Raw genomic sequence first — 7,208 nt, forward strand, 5'->3', positions numbered from 1 at the left:
GACCAAAGCTTCAGCAAATGGAATATTAACGTGAAGCTTTTTGAAAATATCCAAGAACCTTTCATAATGCTTCTTCTGAATGTCCTGTTTGAATCTTTCAGGATACGGTGCCATAACCCTCACATATTCGGGACTCAATTCATGCTTATTCTTTTCCACTGGCTTCACCATTTCAGCAGGTTTTTCAATTTCTTTTTCTTTTTCTGGCTCACCTGCAGTGTCTAGCTTTTCTTTAACCTTAGGAGATGGAAGTATTTTTCCACTTCTAATTGTGATGGACATACAATCTTCCCTCGGATTGGTGACTGTGTTACTAGGGAAGGTACCTGGAGTTCTATCAGCCATTTGTTTTGCCAGTTGGCCAATTTGATTCTCCAAATTTCTGATAGAAGCCTGTGTGTTCTTGGTATTGGCCCTTGTCTCCTCCATGAAAGCACTAGAGTGTTGAGCCATTTGTCTAACTAACCTCTCCAAATCAGAAGGTTCCTTGGGTTGGATTGGTGGAGGCTGCAGGTAATTGTTAGAATTATAATCAAGACCACCTCCTTGACCTCTCCTCTGAAAATTGCTACTTCCAGAAGGAAAATTCTGATTTCTTGGAGTATTTTGTGGCGGAGGTCTTTGATCATACCAAACGCCATTCACTTGTACTTGTTGAGGTGAATCAGAAGGCATCAAAGGACATTCATTAGACTCATGAGTGTCCTGGCAATATTCACACACAACAGCAGCAGCTTTAGTCTGAACACTAGCAAGCTGCATCTTGTCAAGCCTTGATGTTAAGTTTGCTACCTGCTGAGATAACAAACTGTTTTCAGCCAGCACCGCATCATTACCTTCCAGTTGAAGGATACCTCTCTTAGGCTTTGTTGACAACACTTGGTTTTCGTTGGCAGCCATCCTCTCAATCAGCTCAAGAGTCTCGTTTGCTCTCAGAGTTTTAATAGTGCCTCCTACTGCACCATTTAACACCATTCGAACCTCAGGTTTACAACCATTGAAGAAGATTCTAACCTGATTACCAGTAGTCAGGTTATACTGAGGACACCTTCTCATCAAATCCTTGAACCGGTTCCATGCTTCACACATTTATTCACCCTCAGATTGAATTAAATTGGTGATATCATTCACCATCTGGTTGTACTTCTCCATCGAGAAGAACTGAGCAAAGAACTTCTGTGATAAATCATCCCAGGTTGCAATGCTTGCTGCAGGTTGCCTCTCCAACCAACTAAGAGCCTTTCCCTTAAGAGCAAAAGGGAACAGCCTCAACCAGATCGCATCGTTCGACACCTGAGGGTGTTTGGTTGAGTCACAGATCCTCAAGAATCTGTGAACGAATCGGTGAGGATCTTCTCTCTCCTCTCCTCCAAACTGAGCTCTCTCCACTAATTGTATATGAGAGGATTTGAGCTCCCAATTGTAGGCAACATTTGGCTGAACAATGCTCGCATTGGGCCTGTTGAATAATGGAGTTAGGATAGTATCCATGAGCGGATTATCCTCTTCATTGTTCCTGCCATGGTGTGTGCTTCTTCAAAACGAATTTCTAACTTGTCGAATGCAAGCTTCTGCCGAACAAGTTTTCTGTATCTCTTTTCAGTCTTGGTAATCTCCAAATCAAGTGGAAATTCTGGCTCTTTACCTCGCATACAACTCAGAAAAGAGATTAGTAGCACTGTTCAAATATCAAAAATAAAAAATAAAAAAAAAATCCAATCTTAAAAATCAAAATTAATTGATATAAGAAACACCAATCCCCAGCAACGGCGCCAAAAACTAGATGCTTCTCGGCAAGTATACCGATCGCACAAGTAATATAGAAAGTAAGTAGAGTATCGTCTCCATAGGGATTGGGTCGAATATCAATTAATATTCCTTTCAAGAATGGAAAAGTTCAAAAGAGTTTGTTTGTGACAAATAATGTCGAGTTGTGGAAAATTGAGAAATTTTTCTGAGATGAAGAATGAGAATAAGAACAAGACTGATTTGATTTATAAAAATGAAAAAAGCATTATAGCTAGAGCGCACTGACCTTATGATCCCCACTTATTACTTTGGATTGATTTACAATATTCATTTATAAAATTACTCGAATAAATTATTATCTAAAATAATTAGTTAAATCCCAATCCCTTGGCAATTTAACCCTTTAATCTCAATTGGAATCCTAATCCTTTAGCAACCCCTCATGAAAATTAAGCGATGAACTCAATAATTTAGGCATCCGCAATTCAATACACATCTATTCCTAGCATGCATACGAACCGTTATCCTACCCCCTTTCAGGATGAAAACCCCAATATTTCTATCTAGGGTTCTAACCCTCAGACTATTATCAACTATTAGAGTGATCAATTCTAATAAAGAAAATATAAAATATGAACAGAGTAGAGATAAAGATAATTATATAAACAAGCAATTATAAATCAATCCGCGTAACAAGAGTTCACATAGGGTTTGTGACCCTAACTACAATAAAAATTAAACTAGCCAAACATAATCATGGCTAAAAATCCAATATTCAATGAAAGCATAAAATTAAAAAGTAGGTAGAAGAAGAACTTGATCCCAAGAATCCACTCTGAGCACCGCCGTCGTCTCTCTTCAGAAGAATAGGTCTGAATCCCTAATTCTGTCATGAGGATCCTATTTATAACCTTGCTTATTTCTTCCAAAATTACCCTTCGCGCAGCACGGTTAAATTTCCCCCAAACTGGCACCAGTTGGCGCTAGTCTGCGCCACGCCACTGTCTAAAATGAAAAGCCGGAACAAATGCTTCGGAAACTGGCGCCAGTTGGCGCCATGCCCTTGTATCCAATTTTCCAATAAAGCGTGGCGCCACCCTTGTTTGATTTTGGCGCTTGTTGGCGCCATAATTCTTCATAAGTTGGGCGCTTGTTGGCGCCATAATTCCTCAAGGTTTTGGCGCCACTAGGCGCCACTTGCAATTGTCCGGTGTAGAGTTCGTAAACTGGCGCGGGTCTACACCAGTGTGGTGCCGGTCCGCGCGATTCTTCTGGCATTTTTAGTGTGTTGTACCCGTGTGAAGTTGCGTTAACAGGCTTGTATAATTTTTCAATTTTTACTCCTTTTATCTGTATAAACACAACCAATAAGTGAGAAATATTATTGTAAAGAAAGAATTAATATAATTAGTAAATATGTATTTAAATTGCTCTAGTATGACTCAATTCTTATCAATTTTAACACAGAAAACCACCCTTGCCAGAGGCACATCAATGACATGGATGATTGATATCTCCTTGCTGACGGAGATTTTGTATATTAGTTTATTTTTCTGTTTCGTATTTTTAGTTATTTTGTGTTGGTATATTTCTCTCTGATATTTTAATGTGCGCATTATAGTTCATCCTATATGCCACTGTTTGTTCCATTGTGCAGGTTTTTCTTCCTCCTTGTGGTTTAATTATTGCTGAGGATAGCAATTCTCTAAATTTGGGAATGGTAGGCTTGCATCTTAGAACTGCAATTCTTCTATCAGGGGAGATATTCTAACTCTTTTAATTTTCTTAGTTATTTTTTGTAGTTATTTTGTGTGCTATATATAAAAAAATGGAAAAGGTTTTCTGAGAAGTCCCTGGTTTAGATATGCTTCCCCTTGTTAACTTGACTGATTCATCATAGAAAACATGTTTTGTATGAACTTCTGGCATGATATTGTATAGGCATGAGTAGATTTCATGATTGCTCATTTGTCTGAATTTTGTGCTTGAATGATTAATGATGCCTGATGTTTCTTTTGGAAGTCTAGCTTGACATCATAGCTGGTGAGGTTTTGTGCTTAAACACTTATTTTATTTTGAGACCTCACTATGATAGCATTCTAGAACTTGCTCTGTTTCTCTGAGATGCATGCATTGATTGAAATGATTAAGGCAATTTTATTCTGTTAGCCATGGCCAGATAGCCCACCTGTTTGATTTCTCCATTGTTAACCCCTTTGAGCCTGAGCATTTTTTTTCATAATTCCTGCTAATTGCTTAGCCATATTCCTATTGTCTTACCTTTGTTGAGATTGAAATACTTGAAAAGAAAAGAAAAATCGATTGGGGTAAGTTTCATTGAAGCTAAGTAATATGTCAAAAAGAAAAGAAGAAATATAAAATATTTCTTTGAAAATTTTTGAAGGGGTCTATAGCAATGTTAAAAAAAAAGAAAAAAAAAAGGTGGAAAATAAAAGGGATGGACCCCTGATCTTAAAGAATATTGGAGCTAAAATTTGTTTGAGATTTGATTGTTTTCAAGAATATATCAATATTCTAATCTCAACTAACAATTTTAGCTACTTCCCATAAATTCCTACCCTTAAGCCCGGCCAAATTATATCCATGAGAAGTCCTTTTGATCAATTGTGCATGTGTTAATGTTCCTCATCTTTAGGAAATTGAGAATATGATCAAGCTTATGGTAGTGTTATTGCTGTGATGGATTGAGTGATTGTTACTCCCCCAAACACTTGAGTGCTGAGCGTTATATGTTTCTCTTGGTGAGGGGTGTTCAAGCTAGATTCTGATATTTTCATGAGAATAAAAAGCATTGTTAGGAGTTCTTTGCATTGATTCAGTCATGCTTAGCATAGTGATCTATTGATTGTCTGTGTGATGTTATGTTGGAATAATTGAATATTTCCTGAATTGAGTCTTGTACATTGCTGGGGACAACAACGTTTAAATCTGGGAATGATTTGATGTGCCTCTAGCAGGTGTAGTTTTATGTGTTAAAATTGATAAGAATCGAGTCATAAAAGAGCAACTTATATACATATTTGCTTATTATATTGATTCTGTCTATGTCAATAATATTTCTCACCTATTGGTTGTGTTTATACAGGAAAAAAGAGTGAAAATTACAAATTATAAAAAGCTTGTTGAGGCGACTCCATATGGGTGTATCACAGTACAATTTCCAGCAACATGGCGCGGACCGGCACCACACTGGCGCGAACCCGCGCCAGTTTACAAATTTTTGCACCGAAGCCTTGCAAGTGGCGCCAACTGGCGCCACAATGAAGCTACTTGGCGCCAAAAGTAAAGCAAAATGGCGCCAACATGAAGCCAACCAGCGCCAAAGTGCAGCATTTTTGTGTTAGTGTAATGGTGCCTAGTGGCGCCAAAATGGCGCCAACTGGCGCCACTTTACGAGGGATTTGTTCCGACTTTTTCAAATTGGACAGAAGCGTGGCGCAAACATGCGCCACACCGGCGCCAACTGGCGCCGGGTTGCGAGAAAAATTACACCGTGTTGTCTGGGGGTATTTTTGGAAGAAGAAAAAGAGGTGTATAAATAGGATGCCTTTTACAGAATTAGGGATCCAGACCTATTCTATTGAAGTGACATGACGGTGGTGCTCCGAGAGGATTCTGGAGATCAAGTTCTTCTTCTTCATCTTCTCTTTTATTTTATGTTTTTGTTGAATATTGGATTTTTAGCCATGATTATGGTTGGCTAGTACTTTTTATTGTAGTTAGGGTCACGAGCCCTATGTGAACCCTTGTTACAACGGATTGATTTATGATTCTTCGTTTATATAATTATCTTTATCTCTACCCTGTTCGTATTTTCTATTTTCTTTATTAGAATTGATCACTCTAATAGTTGATAATAGTTTTTGGGTTAGAACCCTAGATAGGAATATTGGGGTTTTCATCTAGAAAGGGGGTAAGATAACGGTTCGTATGCATGCTAGGAATATATGTGTATTGAATTGCAGATGCCTAAATTATTGAGTTCATTGCTTAATACCATGAGGAACATTGCAAGGAATTGGGGTTCCAATTGGGTTTAAAGGGTTAACCTTGCAAGGAATTGAGGGTTAACTATTAATATTTTTTAGATAATAATTTATCCGAGTAATTTTATAAATGAATATTGTAAATCAATCCAGAGTAAGAAGTGGTAATCATTTGGTGAGTGTATCCTAGCTACAATGTTTTTCTCATATTTTACAAATCACTTCTCATTGTTATTTTCAATTTTATTCTTCATCACAGAAAAATCCCAAAAATAAGTCTTTACTTTTAATTTTACTCAAATCGACTTTATTTGTCACAAACAAACCCTTTTGAATTCCTCCATTCTTGAAAGGACTATTAATTGATATACGATCACAATCCCTGTGGAGACGATACTCTACTTACCATTATATTACTTGTGCGATCGGTACATTTGCCGGTGAGCATCAGAAGAGCTCTCTAACAAATTCATAGAGAGGTTTCTCCCCATGTCTCGACAAGCTGATGTTAGAGCAGAAATCTCTAACTTCAGAATGTTTTATGGAGAAAATCTCTATGAAGCATGAGAGAGATACAAGGACTTCATAAGAAAATGTCCAAACCATGGGGTAGAGAGTTGGGGAGTGTTACAATCTTTCTATAAGGGACTTGACCATACTTCTCAATCTCATTTAGATTTTGCTGCAGGAGGATATTTTTTTACAGGAACACTTGAATCAAGGTATGAAATCATAGAAGGAACTGCTGAAAGATGTCACCAATGGCCAATAGACAGAGTGAATCCAGTAAGGAAACCAGGCATGCTAGAACTGGATAAACAAACTACCATGGAAGCCCAGCTGGCATCACTCATGAATGAAGTGAAGAACCTGAAAGTCAACCAAGCAGCACCAAGGATGGAGGTCTTGCAACTCACAACAGCTGAAACAGAACCATGCTCAGCCTGTGGTGACCTTCATGACTCAACAGACTGCCCATCCACTGCATTGGTGTGTTATGCAGAAAATTTTGGCAATAGGAACTTCACCAGAGACAATCAACAAGCAGGACACAATACCAATTCTGTTCCTGGAGGAACTATATCCAAAGATCAGAACCATAAACCCCAATGGAGGCCACCCATGAACCAAAGACCATTCAACACTCAGCAGCAGTATCAGCAAGGCAGCAGCAGTGGAACGTTTGAACCAATGAGGAACAATTACGTTTCGTTCCATAGAGATGACCAACACATCAATAGCCTAGAAAATTATGTCAAGGAATATGTCACCAGGAATGATGCAGTGGTCAGGAACATTGAGTCCCATCTGGGACAGATTCCTGCCAATCTCCAAACAAGAACACCAGGATCACTACCAGGGGACACTGAGGTTCCCTCAACCACTTCTGAATCCATTTGAAAGGTAAGTACCTTGTCTAGCTAAGGACATTAAACTAAGCGCTAACTGGGA

General features: G+C 38.4%; 2 non-coding genes across 2 annotated transcripts; one reads left to right on the forward strand and one right to left on the reverse strand.

The window, feature by feature from the left end:
- Positions 1–1,030: 1,030 nt before the first annotated feature.
- Positions 1,031–1,136, forward strand: LOC133292698 (small nucleolar RNA R71). The gene has a single exon (XR_009748965.1). It is a non-coding gene; the product is annotated as a small nucleolar RNA R71 (small nucleolar RNA).
- A 5,124-nt stretch (positions 1,137–6,260) lies between these two features.
- Positions 6,261–6,367, reverse strand: LOC133292697 (small nucleolar RNA R71). Its single transcript, XR_009748964.1, has one exon. It is a non-coding gene; the product is annotated as a small nucleolar RNA R71 (small nucleolar RNA).
- Between the last annotated feature and the right edge of the window lie 841 nt (positions 6,368–7,208).

This window comes from Gastrolobium bilobum, unplaced genomic scaffold (genome assembly GCF_033153095.1).
Source record: "Gastrolobium bilobum isolate Gb01-03AN ecotype WA unplaced genomic scaffold, APGP_CSIRO_Gbil_v1 utg33533, whole genome shotgun sequence".
Classification (NCBI taxonomy): Eukaryota; Viridiplantae; Streptophyta; class Magnoliopsida; order Fabales; family Fabaceae; genus Gastrolobium; species Gastrolobium bilobum.